The 18,476-nt window shown below is 39.4% G+C and overlaps 1 non-coding gene across 1 annotated transcript; it reads left to right on the top strand.

The window, feature by feature from the left end:
- The first annotated feature begins 1,358 nt into the window (after positions 1-1,358).
- On the top strand, positions 1,359-1,466 carry LOC117032586 (U6 spliceosomal RNA). Its single transcript, XR_004424768.1, has one exon. It is a non-coding gene; the product is annotated as a U6 spliceosomal RNA (small nuclear RNA).
- The last annotated feature ends 17,010 nt before the right edge of the window (positions 1,467-18,476 follow it).

Below are 18,476 nucleotides of genomic sequence, written 5' to 3'. Positions count from 1 at the left end.
CAACTAAAGCCTGAAAGTTTTAGTTGTTACAAATCAATGAAGAATATAATCAGCCTGCTGGTCGAATCAGGCAGTTTCCCAATGTCTCAGTTCCCCTGCTTTAAAATTCAAAAAAATGAATTGCTCAACTTATAGGTAATTTAAAATTTAAATCAAAACAAAATTTAAGCAGTTCTTTTCAATTATTACAATCGCAAAATCTTTTAAAATTATAACACATAATGCTCCAGAATATGTTGTTAAATTGGTAGAACCATAAATTGTTCATGGTCATCGGTATGCACAATTTTTTTGGAGGGTGATAGATAAGAGGCTGTATGATTTGTCATACCATTTGTTTAAGTAATTATATACATGCAAATCAACTTTAAGGAAGTAATCCAAAACTACAGAAAAAGCTAACAATATGGAGAGGTCCATTGCAAATATAAATATATGATTTTTTAGAAGCTTTGCCATAACAAATTGAATGAAAAAAATAAGGTACAAAACTCTATACTTGCTTAGGTTAGTTTTAAGTTTAAAAAATGAACTAAAAAATAATATGCTTGGACATGTAGCAAGAACCATGTCAAGTTTCATACTTGTGCCCAAAAAGACCGTTGCAGGGTTTTTTCTAAAGTATATTATATGAAAAAATACATTAATTACAGTATTATCTAGATGGCTCCAAACTGAAAATAACCTGTCAAACAAAATGGAAGTTAGTTACTCTTAGTGATTTGTATTTGCATTGCAGACTACTATCTAGTCATAAAAATGACAGTTATGAAGATTATATAGAAATATGAAATAATTGCCATGATATAATTTTAAGTGAAAAAATAGTTTATAGATATTGAGTATTTACTCTGAGCTCATCACCGTGTCATTCATTTTATGTATATTATCTCTTTTCATGCTCACAGAACCCGATGGATAGGGAGGATGCTATCCTCATTGTACAGGTGAGAAAATTAAGGCAAACTTGCTAAGTAATTTTCCCAAGTCCACACAGTAGAGCTAGGATTCAAACCTCAGCTAACTGATCTCAAAGCCATTTCTCTGTATTCAATATGCTATAAAAGACTTAGACCCCTGAGGGATAATAAGCAAAAGTAAATAGAGAGAGAGGGAGAAAGAGAGAATCAGAGTGGGGCAGTGATGTGGGTAGTCTTATAATAATTGCTTTCAGTTACAATGTTAAGTCCAAATAAATAATAAGAAGAACATGCGAATGGGACAATGGCTGGAAGAAAGTACACTAAAATATTAGTAGGGTTTTGTTAAAGTGGTGGGGTTCTATGTAATTGCCCCCTTTTCTCTATTTCACAAGATTTTTTTGTAATGTGTAGTACTTTTGTAAAATATTATTTTAAGTGCTGGTTTTGGCAGCATATCTACTAAAATTGGAATGATACAGAGAAGGTTAGCATGGCCCCTGCACAAGGATGATACACAAATTCCATATTTAAAAAAATATACATATGTACACACACATGCGCAGTACACACATGATGCCAAAAAAATGTATACAGATTTTAAGAAAGGAAAGAACTGTATTAAAATGGTAATACAATAAATGATGCTAGCATTCCTTTGATTAATGCCATCTTTTGAACGAACGTCATACTGTACATTGCTACTCTAATTCAACTTCAAAAAGTAATACATAGATAACATCTCTTAAAGTGTGTACATTTTATTGCCCCCCCGTGTGTACGTGTGTGTGTATATGTGTGTATTTTTTTATAAATATTTGTCCTCTGTGATATGGAAACCAGAGCTCAGTAAAGCTTATTGATTGATGAAACACTGTGATAATCTGAAATAGCAAAGGTACTCCTGGCAATATAAGGTTATTAGGAATATGATCATCTGTCATTTGTTTTAAAAATTTTGGGAATTACGTCCACAGAGTCCTTTTTTTCCACATGTTTGGAAAGAACATCTAAAAGCTCATATTCCTTCCTTTTTTCCTCCCTCTGCTTTGTTTTCTCAACTATAAAATTAGAATGTAGAATAGTAACTTGTTTGTTGACGTGATGAGATTATGAGCAATTTTTATTTTCTTTATAGTCTTTTTATATTTGAAAGGTTTTAAAAAACACATTTAACATTTTTGATCTGAAAAATAATATTTAAACTTAATGTTTGAAAGTAAATAATTTAAGTTAAAAATATTTTTTAAAATATATTTTGAAGTTTTAGAATTTTATTGTTCTGTTGGCTCAAAACCAAGTCACACAAATAACAAATATGATGGTATTTTTGGCAAAATTTTTATACGCACAACCATGTTTTCCCCCTTATGTCCCGTGCAAAGTTTTACCTGTGTTTTTAAGGGAATCTAAACCAAAACTAAAAGATGAGTTTACTAAGTGAAAGTTTGAAAAAGCACCAGTTGCCAACATCCGGCCTGCTTAATCAAATGTCACCTCAGCCTCTGCATACAACGCATGACTGGGTTGCGACAGAGCATATGACACACATGTGATAAGATGAGCTGCTTGAGTCTTTTCCCAGTTGTGCTCTGAGGAGTTTTCCTCAAGAATCATCCTCCTGAAGGCAGAAAATTCAAGGGTAGGAAGTGAGAGGGGTCTTTCTAAAACTCAGAAACTTTTCTGAGTGTGCTAAAATGAAGAGAAGGAAAGAACAGTAAGTGCTAGATGCTGGAATGTGATATTTGAAAGCTGTTAGGGAAAATGCCAGTCTGACAGAGTCCAGCTATAGTCCCCAAGAAGCAAAACAGAAAGTTCAGGTACAGATTGACTGAAGCTGTGCTTTCTGAGTGTTTATCATTGAGACGGGGGATTCATTGAACTCTCCTACAGTACCTCCTCCCTTTCAAGGCTGTTGTGGGGAACGGTCCCCAGGATCTATCAGATTCTGTCTTGGGACTTTGAACCCCCATTCACTGCTGTGTGAGAAGTTGTGAGATACAAAATCTGTATCAGATATGTGATATGTTCTACCTGGAGGAATTTATAGGGAGCTGGAGAAATAACCTCACACACAAGAAAAGTTGTATGAAAAACAAGGCCACATGCAATTAAGTGCCTGACAAGTCAGAATAAGACTCAAAGGAATTCAGAGTGGGTGGGAGCTCTGTCTGGGAAGGAGAAGCACAAGAGAGCAGGGAGGAAATGAGAAATGCTCAGGCCTGGAAGATTTTCAGTGATGGGTAGGGAGTAGATAAGTAAAGGGAGCAGAGCTGATATTCATAAATATTACCAACCTGTCTAGCAGTGGCACTGGCTGATCAGAATGGACGCTGGTCCAAATGCTGGGGAAGCATCCTGGAAGCTCCTCGCTGAGCCTGGAGTTACTCTTCGGTTGTTAGATTGTGGGAATGTCAGGTTGTCCTGGAGGAGGGAAAAGTCTCAGGAGATAGCTGGGCTAGTGGGGCATTCAGGGTGCTTGGGGCAGTGGTTATTTTCTATCCAGTTCTATCCACCATAATGACGCAGCCATACCAGTGAGGATCTGCCGAAAATTAGCCCTTAGTGAGGGCAAACAGTGTAACAAGAACATTGAAAACTTGCTTTTGTATATGGTATTTCATTTGATCTACCTGTCAGTGTATCTGTCTACCTACCCATCCGTCTAACTGGCCATCTATCAATCTCAATCTGTGTGTGTGTATTTGTCCGTCTGTTTTGCTATCTGTTTGTTCACAAGAGAATAAAAATATAGCAAAGGTACAGAAGTGAGAATGCAGGTGGACTTCCTTCATCTTTCATCCAGTCATTCCTCTAACAAACTCAGTGTCCCTGGGCACTGAATTGAGGAGCCTGCCCAGGACTGGAATTGTCACATGGGAACTCGGTGTCATGCAATAAGCTCTGATGTAAATCTAGGTCCAAAATTGAAAATGACAGCAGAAGGAAACAATCTGAGTATGGATCTATGTTAGGTATCAGAGGAGGTAGGTGCAACATGGAGGCAAGCGCAGATCAGAAACCCAGTCTCAGGGTTGAGTCAGGAACGGATGGGCTGACAGACATTGCAAACAGGAGTAAGAAGGAAGCAAATCAAGCCTAAATCATTTACACTCAACATTAGTAACAAATCATCATAATCATCATCATAATTTAGATTTCTGTGGCAAGTTAAAATTTGCAAACCATTTTTAAATATCTTCTTATACGAGGGGAGCCTTACTAACAGCTGGTATCATTGTAATATAGATGAGGAAATGGGTTTAGAGCAGTTGAGTAACTTGACTTATCCCATCTCTCTTTAAGTAGCATTGCCAGTTTGGTAGCTTAGGGAGATGCCATAAGCACAGAATATATTGATTTTTATCACAGCACATAACAAAGGGTTGCATTTATATGCGTGTGAATAAGTTAATATGGTTGGGAGAAGAGGACAGGCTGATAAAGCAACTACTAAAAAATTGTCTTGTTTCTGTTTATTTCTTTCTTCCTGGCAACTTGGCTGAAGACACAAAAGATGAGCTGACAATATCTGAAGATTAATAAAGCTGGGAGGATAGTCAGTTAGATAGATGAAAGTTTTCTAATTTAAAACCTGAGTCTCTAGGTCAAGACAAAGGAGGTAGAATACAAAGTCTTGCTTTAGATCCACATACCTAAAATGGAAGAAGCTTGGTTTGTTAGGAGTTAATAGGAAAAAGTTCTGAGGGCTTAATATATAGTACTATGAGTGACATCATACACATAAACTACAAATGTGCCACAACTACAAATACAGGTTGAATTGAAACCCAAGTGCTAAAAGCTGAGGAGAACTTTTGCACCACTGATAATAGGATATTGTTCAGAACTGGGAATAAATAGTCTTGCTGTATCTACTATGTCTAGACTAGCCTGCATGTAGAGTGTTTTCTTCTATTCTGGGCCGTACTTGCTAATTGGGACATTGACAAATGGGAATAGATCTGGAGGGAGGCACCCAAGATGGTGATGGGGCTGGAAACTACCATGGACTAGGAATACCTGAAAGAGCTGGGTGTATTTCTCCTAGAGAAGAATTATGAAGGGAGGAAATGAAAGCCACGTTCAATGGGTACATAGTACTACACTGAAGTAGAGTTTTGTCCAGGAACTGGAAAGAACTCACTAACAGCAAAAGCTATTCATCAAAGGTTAATTTGGTTCCTGGAAATATTCATACAACCTGGAACTGCCATTTTTCAAGATGCTTTAGAAAGCATTATTCCCTTAGGAGGTAAACTTAAAAGGTCTCCTTCTTATCTTAAGATCCCATGAGTTTTCAAACTAGTCACTTCACTTCTTTCCAGGAAGGCAGGGGAGTGGAATGAAAGGGCTCTTGAATTCCCTTGCAGCTGTACCCTTCTCTGAAGTGCCCGGTTCTAAAGTGTAGCCTCACACACATTTCACAGCGATACCAGAGACAGGAATCTTTCATCTTTGACTTGACTCTCGAGCTCTTATCCTCAAATGAACTTTTCTCTGCCACCTGAAACAAATTCTTAAAATCTTCTAGTCAATATATCTTCAAATGAGCCAAGCTTCCAAACCTCATTGGTATGTTTCCTTGAGAACTGTCAATTTAGTATATTCCTTTCTCAATATTATTATTTTATTCCCTAAACTCTGTTTTTAAACTCAAACAGTCTGTTTCCACACTCTTTGTATTTAAGAACAGAGTGAGGCTAATGACACAGGACGAGAAACATGTAAAGGGTTGCCTTTAAAGTGATGGATGATGTCGGGATTAGAAAAAGGCTCATGTGAAATTCTCAACTTGGTTTTAAGGCAGTAACTAGGCGTCATATTGCCTCAAAAAAATCACCTCCAGACAGGACCACTAAGTGCTTGTATCTGGGCATGGTAAGAGGGATGCTGGGAAATCCCTACCCTTCTCCCTACAAACACCTCCCCCATTTCTCCATCCTTCTGCCTGAACACTCACCTTTAGAGATAACTTCATTTAGGCCTCCAAGCCCTTTTAGACTTTAAGAAGCTCTTTAGGAGCTATTTGCTTATTAGCTCAACCAAAGCAATACACGAAGACTTCAGAGAAAGAACCATTTTTAAGGAGGTAGGGACCAGGGATATCTTTGGAAGGTACAGTCATGGGAAAAAGCAAACTGTTACCCTTTTCCATTTATTTTTACCACTGATTTAGTGCTAAGCTCTATACTAGGCACAAGGGATACAGAGATAGTAAAACATCATCCCTGGCCTCCAGTGACGTGCAGCTCACAGCAGCCCGCTCTCTATCTAACCTTTTCCATAGGTGATATCCTATGTAAAAAGAGAAGTCACAAGATGACTAAAATGGGGAAAGCAGCTGGGGTATGTGGGTGCGGGGCAGCCCATGGCAGGGCCTTTACCCTGGTGGTGATGCCAACTCATTTAGTGACGAAGGAACGTGGCCAGAACACACTGGTTTGGTAAGTGGGGGCACCAAACCAAGGGAGGGAAAAAGCGATCTTGTAAGGACTAGAGGGAAGTCCAACGGAACCTCTTAGCCAAGTGTCGGGGCCATGAATTTTTGCTGTAAGGTTCTATGTTTTCTGACAGTCATTTACAGAATTAAGTAGGAGTCACTTCAGGCAATACTGGTAAGGGCCAAAGCTAGAATTATGCAGAGCTTTTTTTTGGAGCCTCAGACAGAGGAAGGCAGAAGGGAGAAGTAGCCTGTTGTGGTAGTTCTCAGACTTTTTACCCCCAAACATCAAAGGATAATTTAACACTCCACATTAGTAACGACAGCTAACTTCTGCAGATATTCACAACTATTCCGAATGCATAGCAGAATAATGTGGGGAAGCGGGACATGGAGAGTAATTTCAAAAGGTTTCCTAGTTGAGTCTATATAACTCCTTCCACCCTACCTTGAAGATTATAGGTGCAGGCCTGAGTTGAAGTCACTAACCAGCTACATAACCATAGGTAGGTCACTCTCCTTGAGCCGTATAAAAACAATAAATCATATATAAAATAATGAGTCTTACCCAGTATATTAAAAATAATATACTAAAGTACCTATCACAGTTAGTATATAGTTTCACAGCCAGAGTTTCGATTAGCTTCTAGTATAGAAATTGTCTTAAAAACTATATCGTAGAATAGTAGAGTCTGCTCAGCCAGCCTTCATGCAGCATTGAAAATCCTAGGATTTGCAGGAAGTTTGCTTTTAATAATAAATGTCCATGTAATGAGGCATACCAGTTTAGACTAGGGGGAAATATGTCATGAAATCTTAATTGCTAGAAATAGGAATTTGGGGTGCAGAAATAGGAGGAGACTTCCAAGCCACAAGATTTTTTTTTAGAAGGAAAATTATATTTAAAAACATTTTATGTATGTATTTATATGTGTATTTATTTGTTAGTGAAATAACATTGGTTAATAACATTATATAATTTTCAGATGTCCAACATTGTAATTAGATATCCATATCACTATAGTGTGCTCACCACCAAAAGTCTAGTTTCTATCAATCACCATACACTTGACCTTCTTTACCATTTTTCCCTCACCCCACCCTTCTTCCCTTCTGGTAACTACCATCCTATTGTCTGTATCTATGAGTTTGTTTTTGTTTTGTTTTGTTTGTTCATTTGTTTCTCAATTGTTTTATATTTTACATAGGAGTGATATCATACGGTTTTTGTCATTTTCCCATCTGACTTATTTCGCTTAGCATAATATCCTCAAGGTCCATCCATGTTGTTCCAAATAGCAATATTTCATCTTTTTTATGGCTGAGTAGTATTCCACTGTGCGTGCGCGTGTGTATGTGTATGTGGCTGTGTGTATGTGTATGTGTGTGTGTGTGTGTATCTGCATGGACTACAGATTGCTAGTCCAAGGCTATTTCCTTTGATTCCTGTATTTTCCTTCCTTACCTACCATCCATGCTTCTCTCAAGCGCTCTCTTGGTCCCTGTTGCCCCAGTGAAAACATAGAAGATATTAACACATCTGGAAGTTCCAATGCTAAACATTGTGTGGGTTGTTCTGCATAAATTATTTCATTTAACTTTTGACAACAGCTTGGTAAAATAGATAAGATTATTCCCGTTTTCCTAATGAGAAATGGAAGCTGAGAGTCCAATGTCCAGAGTAACACAGCCAGTAAGTAAGTCAAGTCCTGGGTCCTAACACATGTTTATCTAACTCCAAAGCTCTTTACACCAATCACAAAGAAAAACGTGTTTTAGGATTTGTCTAAACAAAACATAATTAAGCAGAAAAATACATGGGGAGAAATGCTTACCGTTTCCAAGCAAACATTAGTAATTGCTTATCAGTGGACACTGACCTCCAATTATAACTGAAACCCGAGCTCCCAGGGCTCATATTCAGACACTTCCTCTCCCCCTAGAAAAACCATATAAATGAAAAAAAAAGTGGTAAAGGGCAGCTTCGGGCAGATCATGGGAAAATCAATTCCATTTTGTCAGGTGATAGGAGTAAAGAGACCATATCGATCTGTCCTAAGGAATCAAACAGTTGCCTAGAAGGTTAATGTAAATGTGTTGTTTCAAACACAAGTTGTTTTAGACATCTGACCCACAGGTTATGCTTTAAAAAAAAAAAAAAAGCCCACTGTGGGGACAGAGCCAGGAGTGCAGTTTCCAGGCTCTCGGCCTCACGTGGAAAGGTGCTGGCTCAGATAGTAAATGGCCATCAAACGTGATTGGATGGCCGTCAGCTGTGGCTAGTTGGCCGTCAGCTGTAACCAGTGAGCCATTGGCCACTAATATAACTGCTGTGGCTACGCTAGCAGAAGATGGGGGCTAGCAAGGAGATGGTGGCTAAGCCAGCAAGTGGCGGAGTGAGGGTTGCGAATTATGTGGCTCCTGTTTCCTGTGTCTCCAACCCAGCCACCAGTGAGACTATAGTGGTATGACGCCCCTATGTATGGCTCCATGGGTGTTCCTTTTTGGCCTCACCATGTCCTGCGTTCTTATGTGGGGAGCGGGAGCTGAGACCCCGCATGACACCCTGCATGACACCCACTCATGCAAAATCATGTATAAATACAAAGGCATATCTGTGGTCCAGTTGGGTCGTTCACAGTTCTCTTATGAACGACTGACCACATGGGCCCTTGCAGACAAATAACAGTTTGTGGATTGGCACAAATTCACAGATCACACTTTGAGAGCCATGATATTGCTTCACTTCTCATCACAACAGCCTCACCATGGGTTACTTGTAAGGTAAATCGAACTATTTGACCCTCAGTGTGGTCTCTACCTATCAGTTAATTGCAAATTATTTCTTTCCTCTTTCTCTTTTTGTCTTTTTCTTTTTAAATTCAAGCAACCTGCAGGCCTGCTTAAAGCAGGCTTTAAATACTGCACACTTTCTGAAGGAAATAAGAGAGATTATGAGGTCTAGATTACATGTTCTTTCCAATGATGGCTGTATAACTCTAAAACTGTTCTCTTTTATCATCTCAATGATTAAAGTTTCCTCTGACAGCACTAGGGTAGAACCTCCATATTTGCATGTTTCTTCCCCTGCCTTTCCCCTTCCCTGATCCTGCACCCACATTTTTAGAGGAACCAGATACTAGGGGGAAAGAGGTAGAGAGAACACGTAAGAGGAGCTACCAACTCGTGATAAGCATCTAAATTGACCTCTTTGGAGTCTTACTGTAGAATTTGATTTAAAGACCAAACCAGATACCACCACACTACCTTCTCTGCCTTCCCTTTGTCACCCCTGTTTTGTGATAACATGATTTTCTATCACAGAGTAATAATACCATTACGACCTTAAAGGTATTCTATGCTGAGTTCCCAGAAACAGTTTTGGGGGAAAATGTTATTTCTCTTTTACTTCCTCTCCCCCAAATGTCCCTTCTGTGCACCTCAAACTTACTCTTCAGTCAAGGGTTCATAAGCAGACATCCCAGCTGTGACGTCAGTGGCTCACCAGAGCCAGTCCCTCACTCAGTCAAGTTCAACAATGATCTTCCACTGGTGCTGAAGCCCCACCGCAACCTGGATCCCCCCCTCCCTCTGGAGAAAAAGAATCAGGGAAGTTTGTTTTTTCCATGAGCCCCAAGATGATTCTCAGATACCTCCAAACTGATGGCTTCTCCATCATTTCACCTTTCCAACTTTAGTGATTGCTAGCCTTGGAGTGCTACACCTCCCAGGGGGAGGGTCAAGATAAACAAGCCCGGAGAGTAAGAAAAAAGACAGAGAGAAAAGGAAAGGGCAAGCAGAGGAGTCTACATTCTCTTCCTCCTATTTGAATTTGCTGGTGGTTATAAGCAAGTTAACGTCTTCATGCCTCTGTTTTCCGTAATTATGAATTATTGGTATTATCACTGAGACACCCTGAAGGCAAATCTACTGATGGCATATTTGTGAAAGCTTAAGGAAAATGCCACATTTGGTAATATCTAGAGAATATGCCTTCAGGGTAAAGCCTTAGTTGTCATCAGCTCTCTAAACCAGTGCTATTCCGACTTCAATGTGCCCACGAACCACCAGAGAGCTAATTAAAATGCACATTCAGATTCAGCAGGTCTTAGGTGGGGCCTAAGATTCCTCACTTCTAACAGGTAGCCTGGTGGTGCCAAGTTGCCCTGCATAGGACTTTACTTTCAGTAGCAAGGACCTACTGTCTAGGTCCTAGACTAATGCTTTAGTGTCTTCCAGCTTTAATTTTTGCCAAGGTCCTCCCACCCTCATCTCCCCCCCCCACACACACACACATTTGGCAATCTACCATCATCAATGGCAGTGTCTCAAACATGCCATGCTCTTCAAACCTGTGTGGCTTTGTACATCTTCCCTCCACCCTTTCCCCCTCTTCACTGCATGAGCTCCTTCACATGTCAGCTCACATGTTACCTCATCCATGAACGCTCCCCTGGCTCCTCATCCTAGCAGGCAGGCAGGCCCTTTTCTCCTCTATGCTCGGTACACTGTACTATATTATGCTGTGTTCATGCCCAGGGCCATAGCATAGGGTTGCTCAGGTCCTGCCCTACACAATGTTCCCTAGCCAAGGAGGCAAGAAGTAGCTGAAATCCATCCTGTTCTCCTCTTGCCACGTTAGAGCTCTGCTGCAGAGCTGCCTCCACCAGGAGGAAGGGGTGACTTTTTCTAATTCACACACCGGTGCCATATGGACTGATTGTCTGTCTTTTCTACCAGATGTGGGGTTCCTTGAGGAAGAAATAAAGTCTCATCCTTCTTTATGATTCCAACTCCTAGCCCAGTGCTTGTCACAATTCAGTGTTCAATGAAATGTTTGAATGAATAAATGATGAGAGAGAAAAAATTAAGAGCTACTGAGAGGGATGCACAGATAAAAAATTCATTCAGTTCTAAAGGTAAATCAACTGAATTGTAAGCAAGAGGTCTGGGATTTGCTAATGTGTTGCTGAAAAAACAAGGTCCTCAAAGCCCCATTTTACTAAAAGGATCTTAGGTATTAGTGAAAAGAGATGTAAATGCTATAGTCAGCACTTTTAGAAGACTCATTGGAACCAGCAAAAAAATAAGCTGCCCAGAATCAACACCAAATTGGCATGTCTTTTCAGATGTAGGGGAAGGGGAGGGAGACTCTTAGAATAGTTCTTGGTCATAAGATTTACAGGCTACTGAAGGCAGCGTTAACACAGCAAAAACTTCCTGAGAACAAGAAAAAAAGGTGAAGACAAAACCATGAATTCACCTAGGGGGCGGAAGTCAGAAAGGAACAGACAATGTGTTAGATAGTGAAAGTGGGGTTCCCACCACTGCTAAGGACCTTGGCTGAGAAAGGCATAGCCCAAATAAAGAAGCATCTTAATAATAATCTTTTTAAATTGAATTTATTGGGGTGACATTAGTTAATAACATTATATAAGTTTCAAGTGTACAATTCTATAATACATCATCTGTAAGTTGCACTGGGTGCTCACCACCCAAAGTCTAGTCTCCCTCTGTCACCATTTATTTGACTCCACTTTACCCTCTTCTTCTCCCCCGACCCCTCTTTCTCCTCTCGCAATCACCCTTCTGTAGCCTGTGTCTCTGAGTTTTATTTGTTTGTTTGTTGCTTTCTGTTTTATATCCAATCTCTCAAGTGGGGTTTATTTGATCTACTTTGCAAGAGTTCTTCAGTTGTTTCCACATGAGGGTCTCTCTGACAAAACTATAAGCTCCCAGAAGTTTGGACCAAGACTTAGACACCTTTTATCTTCCTGGGAACTGTGTGATGCTCTGTGAAATGAAGTACTGGATTTGCAGGGAGTTTACAGCTGTCATTGATAATAAAAACAAGGAAGTGCAAAGTGGTAGTGATCCTTAGCCCAAATAGCCAGAATTTCACTTTGGGACAGTGACAGAGATTGCTCTGAGAAACGTAATGATACCTTGCAAAAACCCAACCTGTGCTTTGCCTTCTTACATCATGTTGTTCTCATTAAAGCCAGTTTCTAAAGCTATGACTCTGGTTCTGTAGTAAGGGGAACTGAGAATCTTGATTACTGTATGCTATCATATGACTTCAGGATAAAACGGTCTTCAAAATAAAACCTAAATTAGAGAGAGAGAGGGAGGGGAGAGAGAGGGAAAAGTAGGGTAAGATCTCCAAATTTCCATTTATCTTTTACTGAAATTTAATCCCAGATCTCCATCCTGTCAGAGCCACTGCTATAAACTATTAAAAAGAGTTTAGGGGTGCTTTGGGCGTGATCTTTTCATCTAAGGAAATTTCTAGTCTAGTTATCTAGGACCCGCTTTGTGATCATGGTGATGAATCATTATTTAAAGAAATAGAGATAAGGTCTTTCTGACACCTCACCATCATCAGACTTAACATCGCCCAGGACAGTTAGCCTAGAATCAAGAATGGGGTAATTGCAAAGTTTCCTTTTTTTAAGGCAATAAAAAATGCTGACTTCATGTACTTATTTCCTAGGTCATTTCTAGAAGGAAGAGAGGAAACTTCATTTTTTCCCCCCAAAGAAAATAGGCCAAATAGCAAATATTAATTTTAAAAGGCTTTTAAAAGGCTTTTAAAATGTAAGCTCAATTTAGAAAGCATAAAAGTTCAGAAAAGAAGGATCCCTCTAATGTCACTAACTAGCATAACCTTACTAATATTTTCCTGTAGATCCAGTGCATAGAGAAAATCAACACATGGAAACATATAGTCATTAAATGAACCAAATGCAGGCTATCCTCTTACACTCTGAGGATCAGTGGTATTGTGGAAGTAAAATAATCTGGAAATCTTAAATACCAATTTCAAAAATTGGGAAAATATGTGAATATTGATCATTACCTTCAATGGATGATCTGTCACATGACTTTTTTTTCAAACAGTTTGGAAAGGTTTTGACACGCTTGCTGTTTCTGCATCTTGGAGGAAAGCGAAAAGTACCCTCTTAAATACTGGTTGGCTCCAAAAACAACAACAACAACAAAAAACAACAAAAAATTCCATTGAGGAACGTTAGAGAAATCCCAGAACATTATTTATGAAGCAACTTTGTCCATCAGCTTTACTGCTAACTGCATGTTTCATCTACAGGAGGAATTTAAGGAAATAAGGAGGAATTATAAAAATGTTGCTACTTGGTGACATAGATATACCTCATTGGCTTTCATTGTTTCAGCTGGGAGTGTAACCAACATGATTAAAACAAAGGAAAAAAAACCCTAAAGTTATTGTACTACGAATTCTATTCTTTGGATGAGACAACATAAAAGCGTGGGATAGTAGAGCTGAGACATCATCCCCCACACTTTACAGATAAAGAACTGAGACCCAAGGGGACTCATGACATGCTATGATACACAACTAATTTGTTACTTTAAAAATACTAGTATATATTTTCTTTCCTGCTTATTTTCTTTTAAAAAAAGAAAAGTATAGAAATTAGCCTGTCTGCCCTCTGGAAATGGCTCATGAATAAGGGTCATGACCTCAAGTCAGCATTTTATTGCCTTACATAAGGGAAACTGCAATTACCAACCCCAACCTCAAAAATGGGGCATTCTAGAGCTTAGGACTTACATATTGGCATGAAAAGGGAGGAGTGCCTGGTCTTTGGTCTCTTAGATGCTGTGCCACTTGCTGTCCATCCCCAGCTGGTCCTTTAGCATCTGATGGGCTTTATTGCCCTTGGTAGCCTGCACAGATGCTCCCACAAAGGTCCTCTCTCTTGATGACAGGTCTGTCACAAGGGATTTTGCTACTGCTCTTGCCCATATGCTCAGGACAGGCCACCATAGGCATCCACCGATGCCTCACCCATCAGAGATCTCATCTTCTTTGGACTAATGTGCAAAAGTGCAATCAGATCCCACCTCAGATCCCACAAAACCCTCTGCAAATTTGTTTCTCTCAATTCCCCATCCATGGCAGTCTTGTGCATTCGCCCTTCTCTTTAGGGTCAGGCCACTTCCTTTTCTCTTCCCATCCAAAACTCCAGTTTGTACCATCCCAGAGACTTTCTAAAGCAAAGGTTATAATGCCTCCCCGAGACTGGGAAACCCTGACCTCCAGGACACAAAGCTGGGTTTATACTCTCTTTCAGGGGAAGCACAGAGCAGAAAACAAGATCTCTGATATCCAGAACCAATTATTGTGTAATTGTATGTTTAATATCTATCTGACTCTCTCTCCAGATTATAAATTTCATGAATTAAAGATTAGGATTAAGTTATGGTTAAAATTAGATTTAGGATCCTTCTGTCTTATTCATTATTTTGCATCCCCTGTGCCAGTACAAGTCCTGGTAAATAAGAGCCATTTAATACATATTTTCAGAGGGAAGAAAGAGAGAGAGCAGGGAAGAGAGTGAGAAAAGAAAGGAAGGAGAGAGAGCAAAGACTAACTCCAGTGGCCCATTGAAATAACAAGAGTCTGGTTTAAGGGAGTCTCAGAGAAGATAGAAAGAGCTGGGAATGAAGTTGAAAATGATTAAGAGAAAATAATTTACAGACCTCGATAACAAATTTTCCATGAAGGATGTGAAAGACAGCAGTCAAGGGTGATTCTGAGATTTTTAAATTGACTAACCTAAACGTGATGTGGGACTATGAGAGGAAGACTGGGTTTGATTGTGTTGGTAAAGGATGGTGGACGGTGGAAGTCTTGCGAACAGTAAGTCTACTTCAGAAACTGCAAGATGTCTGGGGAGGATGTCCAGCAGACAGATTTGTGGGTCTCACTGTTTTAAGCAAAATGAAATTGTGAAGTGGCCAAGTTATCTTTAGAAACTCCTTCTGTTTTAGCACCCATTTTTTAGGTTCCTAGTTCCCTAATTGTTTACCGAAATTTCTTCATCCACATCTACTCTTAAGAAATGAGCTGACAATCTCAGATAATCTGATTAAAAGATAAACTGTTGATGAGACACAATGAGTTAGCTCTCTCCTGTTGAATGCTAATATAAGAGCACAGCCTCCAACCAAAGGAATGATAATAATACCACTAAAAAGAGCCAGTGCTTATAGGGCTCTTAATATATGCCAGGTGCTGTTATATAGGTGAGAAAACTGAGGCATTGCAAAGCTAAGTGACTTGTCTAAGGTCACATAGCCAGTTAATAATGAAGCAGGAAACGTACCCTGGCTTTAGAGTCCATTCTTGTAACCACTACCCTGGGAATGAAAGTATGAGAGTGGAAATTTAAGAAGAATGGAAATGTGCAATAAAATTTATGGGGGGAACCTCAGTGAGATTCAGATCACATTGTGCAGGCCACTGTAGCCACATTCTACTAACTGATGACGATGATGACGTGGGCTTTGCCAAGAATTGACTTAATCAGACCACTTAATCTCTTTCAGTTTCATTTTACTTATACATAAAGGGGAAAAGACCCTGAACAAGATTGTTCCATGTAACAACATTTTGTAATAGCAAATGACTGGAAACAACCTAAATATCTAGTGACAGGAGACCGTCTAAAAAAATGATTATACATCCATAAAGTAGAATATAATGCAGCCATCCAGAGAAGTAAGGTAAATCTCTATTTACTGCTATAGAGTGATTTCTAGGATATACTGTTACAGTGCCAACCTGGGTATATAGTGTGCTACAATTTGAGTAAATAAATGTGATGGGAATATAATATATATATATATATATTCCTGTATGCTTGTATGGGCATACATACAGGAAAACCTATAGAATTGGTTACTTGAGGAGAATAGGGTAGATGGGGAACAGAAATGAGGAGGGGGCCTGCACCAGTTAGGATCCCAGCAGGAAATACATGGCACACACAACAGGTGTAATGGGAAGGAGTTTAATGAAAGAATGATTTACAAAGGTGTGGACGGGGCTAAAGTACCCAACAAAGAATGGTGATGTGCCCACCCTTGGGATAGTTAGAGAGGGGAATAATTCCCATGCCTAGACCCCAAAGGATAAGGGGAGCAGTGAATGGTTACCTGAACCCTGAGAAAGAACCGTAGGTATAGAAGCAGCCCCTAGACCGAAGCTGTACCCTTCCCTAGATGGACCCACAGCACAGCAGGGAAGGAGCTGGGGAAATAAATACTCTGACCCCACTCTCCTCTTGCCTTCAGGTTTGTTGCCAGGGCTGCCCCATGGACAAATCCTACCAGAAATCCTAGTTCAAGGGCACTGTCAATGCAGCCTTAGAGTTGAGCATCTTGGGGCCCATGGTAGTGTGGGTGGGTAGTGGATCTGGCGGGCAGACGGAGAATATCTACTGAAGAAACTTTATACCCTTTTTAACCTTGTAAGTTTAGAACGATATGAATAGATAAGTTCCTTAAAAAGTAGTCAATTTTGCACACACAATAAAAGAAATTTAAAACTAAAACATAAAATGAGGGATCAGAGCAGACGGGTTCTAAGTCTGTCCCCTGCTGCAAATTTTACTTCTTTTTTTGAAGCATGCGTTTTTCCACCTAAATCACAATCCATAGCTCCACCTAGTGTCAAAGCGATGCCTCGCTGAGTTCTGAGCACAGTTTCATTCTAGGGGAATCCTGGGACTTTCAAGCTCTTTGTCCCAACCTGATGGTGGAAATTTACTTAAATTCAATTTTTGAACTAAGTAGTTATGACTTCTTTCCATATTTAAAACAGTTAAATAAACTTAGAGGTAAACAGCATGTGATCTAAAACTGTAAATCTTTCATAAGCCCACAGTTGGGCTTGTCACTCTCCTGTTCATATGTCCTTAATATAGTGACTCTCAACCCTGGCTACAAAATAATATCCCCTGGGGAGTTTTAGGAAGCTGTGACAGGAGATTCTAACTTAACTGGTCTGAGATGAGACTCAGGCATCGATTTTTTTTAAGCCCCCCACCCCCCCCCCAGTGTTTGTAAGAGGCAGTCAGGGCTGGGAGCCCCTGCTTTCATGATTCCTTGCTGCCTACTAGGTCTATTTCCCTCACTACTCAGGATGTGCTCCCTCCACTTTAGACAAACCAAGTTACTTATCAATTTCCCATCCTCTGTGCCTTGCTCAGGCTACACTCTCTACACTGCTCATGCCTTCAAGGCTTTGCCCCCTCACTCCACCTCGGCTGCCATAGTTCTACCTGTTACTCTAGACCCTGCTGGAGGATTACTTCCTCTGAGAATTCCCCCCACCCCCGTCCCTCATTCCCAAACATATGTCTCTTCCTCTGTGAAACCCCTGAAGATTTTTAAAAATAACTCTTATGATCTTTTCCTAATCGAAAGTTAATGCAATGATAGAGTATCCTTTGTACTTATCAAATTGACAACAATCAAAAAGTCTGACATTTCTGTGAAAAAAATGAGCACTCCCTGTATGATGAGAATGTAAATTGTTGTAACGGCTTTAAGAACAATATGGCAATATGTATTAAAATTCATTGTTTGATCCAGCAGTTCTACTCCTAGGAATTTATCCTACGCACATAGTTACACATGTGGGCAAAAACGCCTGTGAAAGGAATATTCATTGCAGCGTTGTTCATAATAGCAAAACATGGGAAATAACTAAAATGCCTCATTATTAGAGGACTGGTTAAATAAGTTATGGTACATCTATACAGTGGAATGCTGACAACTCCAAAAAATGAGGTATATCTATAGATGCAGATAGAACAATTAAGATATACTATTAAGTAGGAAAGAAGATCTAATGCAATGTTATAGAATGCTCTGATGTATTTTTTTACAAAAGAATAAATATATATTAATTTATGCTTGCAAATGCATTGAATATCTTTAGAACGATACACAAACAACTGTTAATAATGACTGACTCTTGGAAAGCAAACTACAAGTGATGGGTCTGGGGTGGCAAAATAACAAAAGATAAATTTGTAAAATTCCCCATATATTTGAAAATATTGAAACATACTTATAGATAATTCACATGTCAAAGAAAAAATGATAGTAAAAATTTTAAATTCTATAAACTGAATGATAATAAAAATACTACCTACAATGTCCTGTAGGATACATTTAAAATGGTTCTTTAAGGGAAATTTATTAATTTAAATACTTGTTTTAGACAAGTAGAAAGGTTGAAAATTAGTAAGCTATGTGTTCAATTTAAGAAATGAAGA

Source organism: Rhinolophus ferrumequinum, chromosome 12, assembly GCF_004115265.2.
Source record: "Rhinolophus ferrumequinum isolate MPI-CBG mRhiFer1 chromosome 12, mRhiFer1_v1.p, whole genome shotgun sequence".
Taxonomy (NCBI): Eukaryota; Metazoa; Chordata; class Mammalia; order Chiroptera; family Rhinolophidae; genus Rhinolophus; species Rhinolophus ferrumequinum.
Note: the sequence above shows the minus strand (reverse complement) of the source record. Positions and strands in the feature narration are given on the sequence as shown.